We start from the raw sequence: 19,578 nt of genomic DNA on the forward strand, positions 1-19,578 counted from the left end.
GATTTGAAGCCAGCCTGCTACATAATGAGGCCCTACCCTAAACAAAACTGCTCACACAGAAGAAAGATGCCCTTTAATGCTGCATAGTAGAATGTAACAAAACATTGTTAAAGGTAAACTTTAATGCAGTGCCAAAAAGAAAAAGAGGCGGGGGGGGGGGGCGCGGGGGGGGGGCTTCAACTGGCTACATAAAATCTCTTGAGAAGAAATTTATATTACTACAATACATTACAATGTATATGTAGGACATACTCATAATACACCAAGTATCCATTTAGAAGAAAAAACTATTTTAAATACATTAAAAGATTAAGAAAAAATGTTCCACCAAAAACAGATGGACACACACACACACACATATACAAAGAAAAACTTTAAAATTCTACATCTGAATCATGTTTAGTTTCTAAATTTAAGAAATTCCATATTTGAATATTATTATATATAAAGTAAAAAAAAAAAAACAATTTTTAAGTCTCTAAAGTTGTTTTTAAAAGCCCACTGAATCCATCAAAGAGAGGTTATCATTTCTTTTTAGTCCTTTGTTAAAGATTTTTATATACGTATTCGTTTCTGGTGAAGAAATCTGTTTCTCTGCTCTCTGAAAGGAAGGAAGGATGGGAGCAGAAGACAGCCCAGGGTAATCCAGTGTGCAGAGGGGGCCCCTAGTGGCGGAGCCACTGCTAGACCTGGCTTTTACAAGTTTTATAAGACCACTTTATCATGAGGCCAAAATCAATAGGTAATAAAGTCTACCTGAGCTCAGCCTCTTTAGTACCTCTGTTAGCCTTAATATATGGTAGGGCTATAATTTACAAGCCCAAGGTCCTTTCACCAGGAATACAAAAAGAGGAATGTGACCTGAAGAATAACTTCATTACACTGTGAATTTCAAACCAACAAACACTTAAGTCCTTACTACTTGCCAATATGGACCTGGATAGCAAAGGGAAGCAGGAGAAACAGTAGTCATGCACAGCCTACTCTTTCTTCTTTTCAGTGTGGTATCATCTTATTAAGCACAGAACTGGGAAACAGGAAGGCTGGAAAGTCCAGTTCATCATCTCACATTCTCATGATGGATTCTCAACCAAAAGAAACCCCTGAAGCATTGCCTACCACCATCCTCCATAGTACCAACTCCTAGGTTCAAACAGCCAAGCAGGGCAAAATCCAATGACCTTCAGTGAGAAATAGCCTCATGGATGTATTATAGTTGGATGGATGGGCAAAAGATCACATAAAAGGAAGAATTACAAATTTTAAAGTTTTTAAGTGTCAAAACATATCTAAAAGTATTTAAGAAAGACAAGAGATAGCACTCAGGAAAGGGTCAACTGTTCTGAGCACTTAGAAAAGAATGTTATTTAATTCTCCAAATATCTCTATCATGTGAGGAGTGTTGCAACCATTTTGCACATTAGAACTCTGGTATTGGAAAGAGCAAGTGACTTGCCCAGGGTCAGGCAGTTAAAAAATAGGACAAGCAGCTTTCAGGAACAGCAAAGCACAATCTCACAGTAACATAATGGGTGAATACTGATTGCTTTCTGACAATAAAGTTTGTTTTGAATCAGAAGGTGGAGCTAGCTGAGGTTTTGGAGGACTGAGGAAGTAGTAAGGCGGGGCTTAGAGAGGATCTTGGCCCTTTTGAATGGAAGGACAGAAAAGATAGGAAGTCTCTGGTGGCTGTTCTCCGATCTTTCAGGTTCTTACCTCGATATCTGACTCCCGGCTTTTTATTGATAAAGAATTATTAGATAAATGCTTCAGGTGAATCCAAACATTGGATATTTTCTTTGAAGTTCCCTAATATGGTTTACAATGAGATCTGAGACAGGAAAATGGAGAGAATTAAAGTAATATTGGGTGATCATGATTTGGTGGTTGCATATCTCTAATCCGAACACTCAGGAGACAGAGGCAGACAGATCTCTGATTTCTAGGCCAGCCTGGTCTACAGAGTGATTTCCAGGACAGCCAGGACTACAAAAAGAAGCACTGTCTCAGGAAAATAAATGAATAATTTCTTGATTTGGAATGGCAGCAGGTGTGTCCTAAGCTGCAAAATTCAAGCTTGACAATTGCACCAAGTTGAAAAAAAAAATTAATCACAAAAACCCCTTAGTGTTTTAAATAAATTCATGATTTTGTCTTGAGCTACATTAATAGATATTCTTCACCCGATTGCACACCATAGGCTGCAGGTTGGACACACCCAATAGGTAGCTCAATGCAGAGGAAATGATTATACAGGTATTAATTTCCTACAGTGGATATGGCCCATCTCATCTTTCCCCAGAATTGGCACTTTCTGGAAGCTCAACGCATGATCCCTCTATCAGAGTAATCATTCTTCTGTGTGTTCAGGTGACCTTTTACGCCTAGGGTACCAATTACTCTCTGCCTTATACTTCTATTTCCACGTTTGAAAGACTTCTCTCCACGTGGCCAAAACCCACAGTTTATTAATGCTCACAGTTCACAATAATTGGGACTCTCTTATAATGAAAAGTGTTAACACAATCCAAGAAACCCTGTAGAATTACTGGGATTTACTAAACATTTAAATTCCCTATAAACATGGAACTGGAAGTTAGTTATCTTTAATGACATTTAAGTGAAAATCATGCTAAGATGTTACAATCAGAATAAAAATGGAGTTTGCAAAAAACCAGCCACCTTATCATTCATTACTATTTCCTTTTAGTAACCACCGAGGCTCAATGTTTGGGCATGTACAGTATTGTTAATGTCTTTTCCTCTATAATTTCAAAATCACTGACGACAGAGGTACAGGTGCAGGAAGTGTGGCAGAAACAAACAACTTTGCCTTCGCCCAGCACAGTTTTCCTTTGCCTCCAGCCTTCGGAACGCCCCACTGCCCCCTAAGACCATGCCTAGGGAGAGTTTCTCTCCACCCCTGGCACACACACTTGCACCGGGTCACACTCAGATAGTGGAGACCCTCGGGATCCCGAGAGTCACCATTGCCCTGGTACAACGCAGGAGATCGTGCTGCCCACGGGCCACCCTCTCCATCACAGCAAAAAATAATCCAGGGACAGCAAACTAGGGGTGCCAGCACTTGCCAAAGCTACTTTGAAAAGGGGGTTTCTGGATAGTAAGCGAGCAGCTCTGGACTCCAAAAGCGCTGGGGAAGCCGGGCTGACCACGGGGTGCGGCACTGGGGACCCTCTCTCAGAGCTGCGCTCGCGTGTCCCTCTAGAGGCACCGATCCCGCCACCCACCTAGCACCGGCTACAGCGGGTAGTGATCACGGAGTCCTCCGCCCTAGGATAGCAGTGATCCAAGGAGACCAACGGTGGGGTCGTCCTCTACCACTGACAGAGAGCCAACCCTGAGGTCGCGCGGGCAGTGGCATTGGGCTGAGCGGACAGGCGAGCAGCAGCAACACACCCGCACGCAGCCCGCCACGCCCGGCCGGTACTCCGGGTAAGGGACCCCTACTTACCCCAGGCAGCCCTGCAGACAGCCGGGCGGGGCTCCCGCTGCTAAGCTACTCCCGCCGCTGCTGCCGAACTTTCCCTCCTACCAGTCGGCCGAGGGCTGGGCTCCACCTCCTGCTCCGGCAGCCACGGAGCCTCCAGGGACTGGGGGAGGGAGGGGGGCCAGCGCCGACTGAACAGCAGCCAAGCACAGTGCCCGCCTCGGGGTGGGAGCCCCCGAGCCCGCGTAGTGGAGGCAGCCTGGGCCTCAGGGCTGGGGTCGCGCCTGGCTGCAGTCACCGGATTCCACCAGGGCCCTTCTGCAGTGCGTCCGGTTCCTGAGCAGAGCAGGGCACTGTCACTGCAGACACCATGCGTGGAGAGCAGGGTCTTCTGCACCACGGAGCCTTCGAGCCTAAACTGATCGCTGACATCCAGAGAAGTTGGTGAAAGGACTATGACACGGCTGGAGGCTGTGCCCCAGGGGAGAGGTGGCTCAGTGTCTCTCCTATAAGTTTGCTTCCTTCCCCCCACCCACTCCCCCACTCATCCCCCTGTGTCATTTGCTTTCCTAAAATTGCTCTAATTCCAAAGACGGCTTGCATCCAAAACTTTATAAACTGTACTCGAGAGAATTAATGAGCTGCTCGCTGTTTTTACTGCCCTGGGTGGTGGTGATAATGCCTTCATTAAGACGCTCTTATTTACAGAAGACCAGAAACCCCTTTAACCCTTCAGCCCTACTGTGGCTAAGCGATGCCTACAAGGACCTCTGGCGGCCGTATCACCACATCAGCTCAGCTAAGATTTGTGGAAAAGAGAAGAAAGAATCCGTGTTTAACAACCAAACAAAACATACAGTGTCATTTCTCTGACTGCATCAAAGCACTGCCTGATAGGGAGATGATAAACAGTTAACACTGCATGCATATGTGCATACCTATATGGACACAAGTCATTACCCCCAGGTTATCTCCTGACAGCCTCAAAAGGCAATCATACTGCAACTTCCATTTGCAGATGGAAGTCACTACATGGAGGTTAGGTTAGTTACAGGTTGTGTTAAGATGATTTTTCTGATTTCATATTCAGTCACTCTGTGGGTAGCCAAGCAACATCTTCAGAGCCTTAAGTGATAGATGGGTTGTTACAGTTTTGGTTGCTTTTGACTACTGAAGCAGCCCTCATCTCTCTATTCAATGATGTCCCCAGAATCATGCAATAAAGCATAAACTTTAGTTTGGAAAACGGGCTAGAAAACTTAGTACAGGTTGTCATGGCCCACGGCAGACGTGCGCTGTAGGCCTGAGGAGGAAGATGGAGGAGATACTTTAGAGCTGTAATAATCTCTATTACTCTATATAAAAGAAAGAGTAAAATCATTTCAGGGTTGGTTGCAGTTACTTTATGGGTGCTTCATATATGGAGGTACCTCCTGGGGTTACCACTTTCCATCTCCTCCCATTTGGATAGTGACTCTGGAGCACAGCAATGGATACCAATGGATATGATGCCACTGCACAGCTGCACATCAACTCCAAAGCCAGGTTTAAGGGATTGGTGCCCCTCAGTTCTTATATGAATACTATAATACTACATTCATATATCCATAATATATGAAAAATAAGTGAACTGAGAAAGTGATGAAGCTATGAAACCAAGTAACAACATCTCTGAGAAAAGATACCTTTCCCTGGATGAATGAGAGAGATGGTCGATTGACAATGGCGTGTCTCCTCGGGAGCTTCTCTTACAGAGTGATGTCACAGTCACACTTTGTCTCCATCATCGGGAGAGGCAGGCCCTGCAAAACTGAGCAGTGAGAATAGCAGAAAGATGGGTTCCCATACACCAGGGCCAAGGGCCAGAAAGATAGGCAGAACACCAAGCCCAAACACAGTTTTATTTTGTTATTTAGAGACAGGGTCTCACAAGCCCAGAATAACCTATGATCCTCCTGCCTCAGCCTCCTGAGTGCTGGGAGTGCAGAAGGACGGTCACCACTGAAGTCAGCACTGGATGAAAAAGTAAAAACATCCAGGCAGTGGTGGGTACTCGCCTTTAATCCCAGCACTTGGAAGGCAGAGGCAGGCAGATCTCTGAGAGTTTGAGGGCAGCCTGGTCTATAGATCTAGTTCCAGGACAGCCAGGGCTACACAAAGAAACCCTGTGTTGAAAGAAAAAAAAAAGGAAGAATAAGGAAAGCCAAAATCAAACAAGTAAACAAAAAAAAAATGCTTTCTTTTATAGACAGTCCTGATATGTGGCCCGGGTTGGCCTTGAACTCACAGTCCTCCTGTCTTGGCCTCTTGTATACTAGGATTATAGACATGGGCCTTACCTGGCTGAAACCAGTTTTTAAAACTTACTACTTGAGTTTTAGCTTGTTTAGTTTTAGTGTTAAATATCTTTCACAAGCATGATTTAGAAATTAAATTATGCTGTTTGGATTTCCGAAGACATAATAAAGATATAACAAGGTCATGTTGCCAGCATAGGAACGCTAAGGAAATACAGAGACAGTTTTAGAAATAAGTGAAGATGCAATAGCAGCATGAGTTATAGTAGAAGGCGTTTGTAGTTACAAAAGGCAAGTCTGAATATTGTACACAAGTGTGTCCAGGTTGGCTTGGGCCTCACTAGGGAGCACAGAGTGGCCTCAAACCTGAAGCAACCCCCCTACCTTAGCACCCAAAGTGTGAGAGTGTAAGTGTGAACATCACACCTAGCTTCATTTTGCTGATCACCTGTCTTAAACAGATACAGTTGCCAAGTACAGGAATATTTCGCATAATTCTAGATTGGGTGTCTCAAGTTCACCAGGATCCTTGAGAAACTTGACCCGGGCCATCCAGGAGCTGAACCATCAGTTGTGAAACTCATTCGTTAAAGCTTAATTGTTCTACTTTCTCAGAGATACACTGGAGTCGTGTTGACTCTCCCTTTAAATTCAGCTCCACTATCAGGGTTATCTGATTCTCAGATCACAGAGACGGGCTGTGTAGTCAGAGGCGCGTCATTAGGTGCAAGGGGTTTTCTGTGCAGAGATTAAAGATCAGCCAGATAGTGTTGTGGGTGGTAGTCATTAAGATGGGGTTTAATTATACTCTATACAGTCTACTTTTAACAACCTTGGAAATATAAAATAGAATTCTAAATAATTTTTCCATGTGGAATGAATAAAGTAAATAATATGTAGACCAAATAAGTAGATTTTATTTTCCTAGGGAATGTTCCTTAACCCAAACACAGTAGGGGCTTAACTAATATCTGTTAACTGAGTGAGGGATACTTTCACCTTCTTCTGGCTGTCTCCATATTTCCATCTTTGAATGCACATCTTACCACAATTTTTATTTTGACTGGACACGAACAAGGCAGAGAATCTTAACTTTAATCCAGACTGTGCTATACCTAACAAGTTCAAAGCCAGCCTGAGCTACACAGTAAGATCCTAGTGTAAAAAATAAATAAATAACTAAACAAGGGCTGGGAGGCAGTTTAGAGGGGGTGTACTTACCCAGCATGTGCAAGGCCCTGGGTTTAATCCCAGCAACCCCCCAAAAAATTAGTTAATTGGCTGTTTTACAATACTTTCAAATTTACATTATTCATGCTTTTCTTTCTAGAGCAATCCAGGAGGTCTGAAAGGAGGAAATATCCCTCCCATTTTAATCTTTTCTCCACATGGCAGGCAGGAGCCATTCTCGGAAGTGACACTTCCAACCGTGTAGCTAAGACTCAAATAAATCTGTCCCGCACACCCCATGCTTCAGGGGTGGCTTTTCCACCCTGTCTCTGTGCACTACATGGCCTCTCACTGGAGAACATTAACAAGCTGCAGAAGGTCGTTCAGAAACACAAGGTGAGTGGAGCGCCGGAGAGCAGCCCACAGCTGCCTGTATCCCTGTGCCATCACCCAGATAGGCAAGCCCAGGGCTGCTCAAAGCAGGGCTGCTCAAAGCAGGGCCTTCCCTTGTCAAGCTATGTGCATTTGCTCACCAGTGTTTGGAGATCTAGCTCGTCCAAGGCCTTTCATCTCAGCTAGAAACACTCGTTTTCTTTCTTTTTTTTTTCTTTTAAATTTCACATAACATCTTAATCTACTTTGTGAGCTATAGTGGGTAGCCATTCCAGCTTTGGTCTGGAAGTTCCAACCCCCATTGAGGCTTCGGTAACTGTCACGCCTACAAGGCGGGGCCAAGGGAGGGCCCTGGAGACCCGAGATCAGGACGTGATGCGCTCTCTTGCTGTTGGGAATCCGGATGCTAGAGGTGGACGAGAGAGCTCTCCAGAGAACACCACCGGACTAAGCTGCATCTTTCCCAGAAACCTCAACCTACCTATCCCTTCATTTGTAAGTTACGTCATTAAATAAATCTCCTTTTAACTACGTGGAGTGGCCTTAATAATTTCACCAATAGTGAGCATGTTTTCCTTTTAATTTTTATTACATTTTTGTTTTGTGTACGTGTGTGTGCATGTGAGCCACAGCACCTGTATGGAGATCAGTGGACAACCTAATAGAATTACTTCTCTCAATTTATTCTGTGGGTCCTAGGGACCGAAGTCAGGTCATCAAGCTCAGTGGCCGAGCCATCTTGCTAACCCTCATTTTCAAATATTAAATATTTTCCCTTTAGTAACTCAAGTCTTTAAAGGTCACAGAAAGACTCCCCTAACTTTCACTTCAGCACTGATTTGTTTTAAACTGGTGGATAGGCTTACTTGAAATTATTATCAACTTTCTAACAATTATCGCCATCTTAGATCATTTATTATTTAGGTCAATGTCTATAAAAACCCCTGTCCTGCTTTCAAGACCTTACTCTGCACCCTTCCACTGGCCTAAAGATACACTGTAGCAAACTCTCCATTAATAAAATATGCTTCAATGACACACATTGTTGTAAGGATCTTTATTACTGACAGTGAAAAGTGCGATACGTGGAGGAGTGCTCGAGGATGTTAGGAGAGCGACTGTAGGATATGTCAGCACTAAACAGAGGAAGCAGCTTGGAGACAGGAAGAGCAAGCACGTTCAGAATCAATAACCCCTCAAAGAAAAACGGCCTAAGGAAGGCAACAAGTGGGAGGCCGTGCCAAATCAAAGAGGCAGAGATGAGGAAACTATGCTTTACCGATAACAGCAAAGAGCATCCATTTCTGGTTTCCTTGTTTATTCAGCTCTAGATACAGCTACAGTTCACCTAGCCTAGCCGCACACAAGGGGACTTTGCCTTCAAACTTGAGGATCTTATACTGTCTCCCTGGCTTCAAGAGACACACTTAGGAGGAAATGCATCAGTCAAATCATTACTCAGTTACCCACAGCAAGTGAGACAGTCACTGTGTGCCGTCCACTGTGGGAAAACACAGTGACTAAGCATCGTCCTCACCGAGGAACCTAACATCTAGTGGAACAGTCTGAACCTGGCATGTAAGAGCTCAGAGGAGAGAAAAGGAAGCCTGTTCCCCGAGTGACCTGCAGTTGGATAGCCTCCTGTGAGGAATCGCTTTTCTGGAGGGACCTTGCAAGGTATGTAGGACTTTGGTAGGCAGAGAAAAAGAGGATTCCATGGAGGAAACTGGAAGGACGGAGGGAAACCAAAAAGTGAGATGCTTAGAAGCCATGGAGTTTCAGAAGGTGGGGAGATGTCACAGCATAATGTCCTGTCGCTAGATGGGTCTAGAGCGATGGCTCAGGTCACATCCTATCTTGCAGAGGACCCAATTGTGGTTCCCAGCACCCATGTAAGTCCTATGATTTACAACTGCCTGTGACTCCCAATCCAGAGGATCCAACATCCTTTTCTGACCTTCAAAAGCCACATCAGATATGCACAGTGTGACTGCACAAGTTAACTACAGAAAAAGTTGCCCTGAATTTTACAGTCATAAACATCTGTGTGGTTACACGGACATTTCACAATGAGCCCGACCTGGTTTGCTGTTAATGAAATCACAGGACTTCCTGGACTATGAGTGGTGACCCTGTCATTGCGTACAGATTTCCAGGCATGCTTCAGTCTTGACCTAGAAAACCAATAGCAACCAGAAATAAGCAATGAGAAACAGGGAATAATTCATAAGTAACTAAATCTTTATTTTGATGACTTTCAGCACAATAACTATTTCAGCAATGCACTAATTTGTTATATGCCTTTCATGTTACTAAACCTTTGACTGAAATCTGCATATATCAGAGGCTTAAGAGAATAAATCTCTTTTATTCTCTTAATGGCAAGAGGGAAAAATAACTCTGGTATGTCCCTTCCTTCATCACCCGGGCTGTCACAGCTGTATTAGTCACCCATCCCAGTTTTGATACAGTGGCAGACAAAAGAAACTTCCAAGTTTATTTTGGCTCCCAGTTCAAGGTTACAGTCCATGATGTCAGGGAAGGCTTGAGAGCAAGAGCTTGAAGCAATTGTCATATTGTGTCTGCCGTCAGGAAGTGCGGTGACTAACGCTGGTGCTCACGCAACTTCCTCCTTTTCTGTAAGTTTAGGACCATGGTTTATAAAACAGCGCCACCCACATTTAGAGTGAGTCTTCCCATTTCAATCGATCAAATCTTCAAACTCCCTCACAAACACGTCCAGAGGTTTGCCTCCTGGGTGACTCTAGATCCTGTCAAGTTGAGGATGGGTATAAACCATCACACAAATTCTCACCGGAAGACACAAGTCCGGAGTTCACCCTAAACGCATCTAGTCATATGTTGAGAACCACAGTACCACCTAGGAGCAGGGTGTGTACTCCCAGTCTGGACCCGCACAGAGTCTCCGCCCACTGTCAGCTGTTACCACTTCACCCCTACCCCCCTTATCTCCTTCCTGCCTCAGGAAGCTCTAACAACCCACTGGGCTGTCTGCCAGGAGATTCCCCATCCGGAAACAATCTCTGCATTGAATTCTAGACTCTCCAACCTGGCCCTGTCTTTTTCTTCCTCGACTTTCATCCCCCTTTTCACTACTGTTCCCCACCTGAACCCTGCTCTCACCTCAACAAACAAAATTAACACAGAGGTCTGCACCTAAGACCCAGAACCTTCCCTGCCCCCCCAAACCTGTCACTCACTCCTGTATCCCCTCAACACTACATCAACACTGCTCACACCGACCGTTGCTGAATCCCTTTGGAGACAAGTTTGTTCTTCGACTCCAGAAAGGCCAGGGCTTCTGTGCTGTTAGCTCTAATCGCGGACCGAGGAAGCACTCTCGTGATAATTGCCACCATTGTTATGTACTAAAGCCTTTGGTTTTTACCATGCTTCTGCTCACATGGCCATTGACACATCTGTCACAGTTCTGTGAAGAAACCGAGGCTTGAGCTTCAGGCCAGTGGAGCCTACAGAACGAGACCCTGTCTGACACACACACGTGGGGGCAAGGGATAGAGAGAGCGAGAGAGAGACAGACAGAGAGAGAGAGAGAGAGAGAGAGAGAGACAGAGAGACAGAGAGACAGAGAGACAGAGACGGGCAAAGAGTGGGGGACAAAGCGGGGAGGGAATGAGTCTTAAAGAGGTCATATAGCTTCCACGGCTTAGCAGAGATAGCCATCCCAGGGCAAAGATTTACACTCAAGTTCGTTAGCAACTTTCCCACAGACGCCCTTGGGCTTTCCCTATCTTATAGCTAAAGATAAAGGAATCGAAAGAACTCACGAAGCCTTTCAAAATACTGTATCTATATGACAAAAATAACAAAACAGGTTCTTCTGTTTCAAAAATGTATACATTTGCTTGTTTACAGGTTTGTTTGTTTGTTTGTTTGTTTTTTCATTTATGTGTGTGTGCATGTGTGTATTTGCACACAAATGTTAGGATATGGGCAGAAAGGCCAGAAAAGAACATTTGATCCCCCTGGAGCTAGAGATACAGGTGATTGTGAGCCACCTGATGTGGTGCTGGAAACTGAACTCCGGTCTTCTAAAAGAGCAAGAAGTGCTGCTAACTGCCAGTTCTTCTTTCCAGCTTGGCCTCAAACTTACTAAGTAACTGAGGCTCTCCTAATCTTCTTGCCTCAGCCTCCCAAGTACTGGGCTCCCAGGTCCACATCACCAAGCCTGGCTGTATTGTTTTGTTTTCTTTAGATAAAGTTTCACTCAACAGCCCAGGCTCACCTAGAAATCACTATGTAGCCTAGGCTGGCCTTGAACTCTCTACCTAACTCCCTCAATGCTGGGGTTAGAGGCATAGATCACCCTACAAGGTTCAAAATGGGTTCTTAATGATGGAAAAATCTGAGAGCCATTTGTCTCCCCAGTGCTGTCCTCTTAAAACAAGATAAATCCTGGACAGAGCTGCAGCCCACGTAGCTCCCAGAGCGGTGCTCTGCTGTCTACTTCACGAGCTCTTCTAGTGACCTGGCAACGCTCTCCACCTTGTCTCACTCACGGTATGTGAACCAGAGGATATCCGGCTGTCTCTATCTGTGACTTCTACATACACAGGTTCAACTAACCTCAAACAGAAAATACGTTTAAGTGTATCCATACTGAACATATACAGACATATGGCCTGTCATTACTTTCTAAGTAATCTAATATAGTACAATAAATGATGTCACATAGGTACCAAAAGTCACTTAGACGCACACAGAAGGACATTTGTAAGTCTATGCAAATTCTCTGCCAACTTCATACAAGGGATACAAGCCCCTTTGGGTTCTGGTAAGTGCAGGGTGCCCTGTCCCAGTCTCCTGCAGAGACTGAGGGATGACTGTGTTACAACAAAAAGTTCAAGTTCAAGCAGATGTGAATGAGTGAGTACTTCCTCAGGCACCACCTCTTCTAAATCATCTTAACCATGTTCTGTGCTTCGAGGGTACAGTCAATGTCCTCAATGCATTCTCAATTTCTTAAGCCAGCATCCAGGGTCACACAGTGCTTACGTAACTAGATCTATAACTTTATGAAGAAGCTTTGTTCCTTTTCCTCCCACAGAGCACAGGCTTCTCCTTCCTACTTTTTTTTTTTTTTAACTAGCATGTTGGAAGACTACCAGTCCTGGAATGTATAAACAGGGCTTCCCTTCAGACACAGACTTTTTCTTGATTGGATGGAGAAAAACAGATCACTCTCCCATTGGTAAAGCACTTTTTTGAAGAGCATTGCGGGACTCCTGCCATGCTCTGGAGAACAATGCCGAGGAGAAGGGTGAAAATCCTAAAGCTCCACCACTCCGCATACAGTTCTGTGTTTGCACCGCAATACGGCGATGATAAAGCAGCTAAGTAAATACGGTAATAATATTGCACTGTAGATTCATCAAAAAACTGGGTACACTTCTGTTCACTTTTTGCCTCTTTCTTAGATATGGAAGAGGCCTCTGGAAGCAACTCCCTCTGATGTCTGAAGCTCCCGTGTATCAGCCATTAGCTAGATTCAGCCTCTCTTCCAATCCTGCCATCAGTCAATCTACACGCAAGATTTGGGCAGCGAGGGTCTATCAGGCTTCAGCAGCCACTTCTTGGAATACAAGTTGTCACATGAACACAGAGAACGGTTTTCAGTCGGAGTCCTCAAGATCATGTCCTTCCTGACACCCCAGTGCAGCTCAGACTCCATAGTTGCAGGTAGTGGGAAGTTAACTGCTCTACTGTGGAGACGGGAGGTGTGTAAGGCCTACTAACAAATAGAGGCCTGCCCAGTCCTAGCTCGGACCCTCCTTCCATGACACCACTCAGACCAGATAAATTGAGAGGCCCACCAAGCAGCTCCTAAGGGCAACAATTTATAACAAGAAACTACCATATCATTGAAATAAACTAGCAGTATAGCCCCAGTTAACCTGAGTAAAATGTGATGGGCCTCACAACCTTTGAAACAGACATTCTGGAAACGGATAATTTGGAGCTGGCAACAAGTACCACAGACACATAAACAGCTGGATTTGGCAATGCATACGTATGTACCAAATAGTAATTATTGCATCTGCTTGACTTCTGCAATCAGATGGTGTATGGCATAATGCTTACTGAGATGAATGTCTTTTTATTACATAAATTTAAAACTTTTACTATACATCCCAAGAGGTTGCCTAAAGTAAAAGACTAACAATGGAAAATAGAACTGCAAATAAGGACTGCAGAAAAACTGGAAAACAAATTCGTTTTTAGCTGATAAGGTAAGTTAAGCGATTCAAACTCTGGAAAGGCCTTTGATATCGATGAGTTTCTTCCCCATCACCACCAAATAAATGTTGGGGATCATTTAAAGAATAGGGCTTGAGCTATGCTACATGGCTCGCATGCTTGGGGTGCTCTCATGAAATTCCTCAGCCCATGTCAAAGGGAGAAAGGGAAAGAATGAAGTGAGAGAGAAAAGGAGAGAGGGAAGAAAGAAGGCTGAGGAATGGAAGAGAAGAGGAAAAGGATGGAGGGGGGAAGTAAATCTCTACTACTCGGAAAAATAATGTGAGAGCTTTTATAAGGTTCAACCTATAGTATTTGCCCATTTAATCCAGCCATCAATGACCTAGGACAAAAGGAAGTAAATATATATATATATATAAGAATTATACAAAATGTCCACAGCGGTTGAATGATAAAGAACTTAGGGTGCTAATGGTGACTGGTGGGGAGGCCCCACTTGTCCCTGAGAATCCATAGGCAGTTTAGACTTGCTTGGAAGAATAAGAAACACTTTCTTCACTGCTGAGGCCACTAGTAAATGGCTCCTGCAGCTTTAGTTATCTTAACTAGACTCATTAGTTCACTGAAAGTCTAAAAAGTCATGAACAAGCCAAGCAGGTTATATTTAGGAATATATCATATGTACATATAAATATACACATGCAATAAGGATTAATGAAAACAGAGGACGAATGTGGAAGAGAGCAAGGATGGTTATATGGGAGAGTATGCAAGGAGGAAAAGAGAAATGGTGTAGTTTTATTATATTTTCAAAATAAAGAGTACCAAAAACAAGTCATGGAAAGGGCTGGAGAGATGACTCAGTGAATAAGAACACTCATGGCTCAGGCAGAGGACCCAAGTTCAGTTCCCAGCATCCACTTGGCAATTCAAAACCATCTGTAACTCCAGTTTCAGGGTATCTGACCCTGGTCTTTGGGATCTGATGTTGTTGTTTATTTTTGCTCTTTGGGGGGGCACCACCCAGCTCCCAAATAAATCACACACAGAGGCTTATTCTTACTTATGAATGCCCAGCCTTATCTTCGCTTAGTTCCTTGCCAGATTTCCTTAACCTATTCTGTCTATCTTTTGCCTCTGGGATGTTTCTGTTCTCTTACTTCTGTAAATCTTACTCTTACTCCATGGCAGGCTGTGTTTCTGGGTGGTTGGCCCCTGGAGTCCTCCTCCTTCTCTGGCTATCTCTTCTTTTTACCCCTCCATCTCTTTTTCCTCCCAGATTTCCTCTTCTATCTATTCTCTCTGCCTGCCAGCCCTGCCTATCCTTTCTCCTGCCTTGCTATTGGCCAGTTCTTTATTAGATCATCAGGTGTTTCACACAGGCACAGTAACCCAGCTTCGCAGAGTCAAACAAATGCAACATAAACAAAAGTAACACACCTTAAAATAATAGTCCTCAACAATCCAAAGCCCCCTTATGACCTCTGAGGGCACTGGGCACATATGTGATACATATACATACATGTAGGCTAAACATTCATAAACATAAAATAAAATAAGACTTTTAAAAAGTCATGAAAAAAGAAAAAGGGAGCATTCGGGTAAGGGAAGAGAATTAGCAAGAGGGAGAAAGAGATAGGAGAGGATAATTGGAGGTGAATATGGTCAAAATACAATGTATACATGTATGAAAATTAAATCAATTATTACATATAACTAATATATGCTAATAAAACTAAAAGAAATAAAAACCATAAAAAAATAACCCAGATACTGAGCAACAAGACTTAATCTCAAAATAGCGATGCTGAATAAAAAAAAACACCCCAGAAAAAAAGCAATGCTAATTTTATTTGTGTGAGACTCCAGGAAATGCAAACATATGCAAAGCTCCATGACCAGAAGCAGATCAGTGGTTGCTTTGGTGTGGGGTGGAGAGAGGACAGGAAGGAAGGTTTACAACAGGCATGAGACACTTGGGGTGACAGGTATGCTCACATCTTGATGGGGGGGTGACCGTTTTACAAGAGGGTACAAGCCAAAGTTTAACAAATTGGTGGCCAGCAAGATTGCCAAGCAGATAAAGATGACCTGCGTTGACCCTCAATACCTATGTGGCGAAAAGGGAGAGCCAACTCCAGGAAATTGCCCGCTGACCTCCATATGCTCACCATGGTACACGCACACTCACGTATACACATGAGCACATGAAATAAATACAGCGTATGTGTTATATGTATAGCGGTACACCATATATGCTTGTGTTCAACCTGCCTCGAATATATGCTTGGGTCTCATCTGCCCCAGCGTAGCTGTGACTGTCAATGATATCATGTCACAGTGTCACCCCTGAACATCCCGCAAGCTGGGCATGCCTGCAATGCCAGCACTTGAGAGGCTGAGGCAGAAGAACTATCATGATTATAAGGCCAGCCTGGGCTTCACAGGGAATTTCAGGCCGCCCTGGGCTACAAAGTGAGACCCAGACTCAAAACAGACAAGCTACAAAAATTAAATCTTTAGGGCATTTCCAACCTATATACATAACAGACTAACCTCAACAGTATAGAGAACAATAAAGAACAGAAAAGTTCACAAGAAACACTCTGCCATGAATGTTGGTTTTCTCTGTTTTTATGTAATTTTATAACTATAAGTTTATGCAATTTAATTTTTAATGATTTGGAGTAATTAGTTGAAATATCATAGTTGGCCTTCAAGAAGAGATATACACTGCTGGTTCCACTCCAGCCTTAAGAAATAAAATCCTCTAGGTTTTGGACTCAGGAGTTTGCATTTTAAAAATCTCCCTAGATGGTTCTGATTTAAGATACTGGTAGAGGTTCTAGTTACATTAATGTTGTTGCTTTTTTCAAGACAGGGTTTCTCTGTGGAGCCCTTGCTGTTCTAGAACTTACTGTGTAGGCCAGGCTGGTCTCTAACTCACAGAGATCCACCTGTCTCTGCCTCCCAAGTGCTGGGATTAAAGATATACACAACCATGCCTGGTGTTTCTAATTACATTAATTTTTCAAGTTGTTGTTATTGTCTGAATATTCACATTCTCCCCCCCCCCCAAAAAAAAAACCATACATTGAAACATAGTCTTGAGTGCTGAGATATTGAGTGGCCAAGAGGTCATGAATGAGGTAGGGCCCTTAAGAGGCAGCAGGGAGCCTGCCTGCTCCTTTCTCTATAGTTTGAAGGTGCCATATATTAACTAAAAAGCAAGCCCTCACCAGATGTCAGATCTCATGGCACCTTGGTCTTGGATTTCCCAGCCTCAGAACTGTCAGGAACTATAGTTTATAAGCTGTCCAGTTTTTAGAATTGTGTTATAGCAGCCTCACTAGGCTAAGCAGGCTAATAAATACAATTTTTTAAAGGCAACGTGTTACAAGGAAAGAACACATTAAATATTAGGAACATTGAAATTCTCATTTCATTTCCTCCACTCATATGGCCTTGGACAAATCATTAACTTCTTACCTAACCTTATGAAGAGGGGGTAGAACTAAGAAACGATTAAAAATTCACTTAAATACTGAAATATTTATAGGTTTAATGACCTAGTATCCCTAATTTTCTTTAAAATGATTCAGAGAGTGAAAGAGGAAAAAAGTTAGGTTCAGAAGTAAGCAAAAAAAAAATTGATCAAATGTTTAGGGAATGAGAACACAGGGGTTTGCTCTAACATTGTCTCCATTTTTTAGCACATTTGAAATTTTCCATAATATATATATCTTAGAAAGTCATGAATAATGGGGCTGGAGAGAAGGCTCAATGGTTAAGAACAGAAAGGATATAAGTTCCCTGTACCCACATAGTGTTGTTATTCACAACCCACCTATAACTCCAACTCCATGGCATCCCATGCCCTCTTATAGGCTACATGGGCACCAACACACAGACACACACACATACACATTAAAAAAAATCTTAAAAGGAAGTCATTAATAACCTAGGATTTTTTTGTGTGTCTTTAAAAATGTTTTACATTGTCTTTGAGTTTTAAATTTTCTAATGGAGCAAGAGGTTAGAAATTGGGATTTACTATGCATTGTTTGCAACAGGAATCTGAATCTACTTCAGTCTTAGAGAAATACAGTGACTAAGCCAGGATCCTTACAGCCTCTGGACTACAGGTCCCTGTGGGCCACTTCAGCTACACCAAGCATCAAAAGGGTCTGCTGCCCCACTGCTGGACAGGAGCTGGGAGAAGAGGCAGAGGATGGATGGAGATCTACTCAGTCAAGCCTCAGTACTCAAAACATATCCTGCTTTTAGTTCCGTGCAAAACCAGGAACAAGCATCATTGGGGGAAATAAAAAACTCAATAATAACAGATTAGGGCCTGATGAAAGCAGCCTGTCTTAGTTAGGGTTTCTATTGCTGTGAAGAGACACCATGACCATGACAACTCTTATCAAGGAAAACATTGAATTAGGACTGGCTTACAGTTTCAGAGGTTTAGTTCATATCTTAACATCTTAACGGCAGTGTGCAGGCAGACATGGTGCTGGAGAAGGAATTGAGCTTCACATCTTGACCTGTTGGCAGCAGAAACAACTGTGCCACACCCACATCAACAAAGTCACACCTCCTAATAGTGCCACTCCCTATGGGGGCCATTTTCTTTCAAAGCACCACACAGTCACTGTTTGCAACTCTATCACTTCAGACTGAAAATAAGAAAGGGTGAAATCACACAAATTGACAGCATAATCTCTTTGTTTTATTTTATACAGAGTTTAGAAAATAGAAAAAATTCAATGAACACATTTTTCTGAATCTAGGTAACCCTAAACACATCTCTATCATCTACAAGGCAACAATGATTTCAAATAATTTAGTATTTTTCTTTTTTTATTATAAAAGCTCAGCCAGTAGCTTAGGCTTATTTCTAACTAGGTTTTATAACTTAAATTAATGATTTAATTTACTTTCTATTAATTTACTTTCTGTCTTGTGGCTTTATTACCTAATTTCCATAGTGCCCATCCTGCTTGCTCTATGTCCCTGGCATCTCCCCCTTCTTCTTCCCAGTATCCTCTCTGCCCCAAAAATCCTACCTAGCTATTGGTCATTCAGCTTTTTATTAAACCAATCCAAGTGACACATCTTCACAGTGTACAAAAAGATTATTCCACCAGGCAGTGATGGCACACACCTTTAATCCCAGCACTTGGGAGGCAGAGTCAGGCAGATCTCTGTGAGTTCAAGGCCAGCCTGGGCTACAGAGTGAGTTCCAGGAAAGGCACAAAGCTACACAGAGAAACCCTGTCTTGAAAAACAAACAAACAAACAAACAAAAAAGATTATTCCACAACCTTTCCCCCTTTTTGTCTAAACAAAAAGGAAAGATTTTTAACTCTAACAGAGTAAAACTATATACAATAAGAACAATTACCAGATATTGTCTAAATAGAAAGAAAAGGAATTAACTTTAAAAGTGAAACTATATACAATAAGAACAATTATCTAGTAAGAATTATATTCACAGGGTTGGAGAGATGGCTCAGCAATTAAGAGGATTGGCTGCTCTTCCAGAGGTCCTGAGTTTAATTCCCATCAATCACATGGTGGTGCACAGCCATCTGTAATAGGTCTGATGCCCTCTTCTGGCATGCAGGTATATATGCAGAGCACTCATACATAAAATATAAATAAATTTTTAAAAAAGAATTATATTTACAATGTCCAGTCCACTTGTATTTGGCATAGTTTAGTATTTTTCATTCATCCTATTATTAATATATCAATAAGGATAACAAAATATTCAATTTAGGATCAGTTTGGGACTTTCTTGTCTAACTTTCAACTATTAACTTCAATTAAAAGGCAGCTGCTAGATTAGAATAAGTTTTAAAGCAAGAAACAATAATAATTCTTTCTATAAGAAGCCAACATTAAAGACATAGATAAGAGCCAGGCATGGCAGCACATACCTGCAATCTCAGCCCCTGGGAGGCTGAGGAAGAGAATCGGGAATTCAAGGTTATTCTTAATGAATTTGAGTCTAGACTG

At 42.8% G+C, this 19,578-nt stretch overlaps 1 protein-coding gene across 1 annotated transcript in view; it reads right to left on the minus strand.

Moving 5' to 3' along the window:
- Csgalnact1 (chondroitin sulfate N-acetylgalactosaminyltransferase 1) overlaps positions 1-3,944 on the minus strand; it is a 331,838-nt gene extending 327,894 nt beyond the window's left edge. Inside the window, exon 1 of the mRNA XM_028883852.2 lies at positions 3,476-3,944. The gene's annotated coding sequence lies outside the window, so the exon portion shown is untranslated. The remainder of the gene's footprint in view (positions 1-3,475) is intronic.
- Between the last annotated feature and the right edge of the window lie 15,634 nt (positions 3,945-19,578).

The sequence above is a fragment of the Peromyscus leucopus genome, chromosome 17, assembly GCF_004664715.2.
Source record: "Peromyscus leucopus breed LL Stock chromosome 17, UCI_PerLeu_2.1, whole genome shotgun sequence".
NCBI classification, from domain to species: Eukaryota; Metazoa; Chordata; class Mammalia; order Rodentia; family Cricetidae; genus Peromyscus; species Peromyscus leucopus.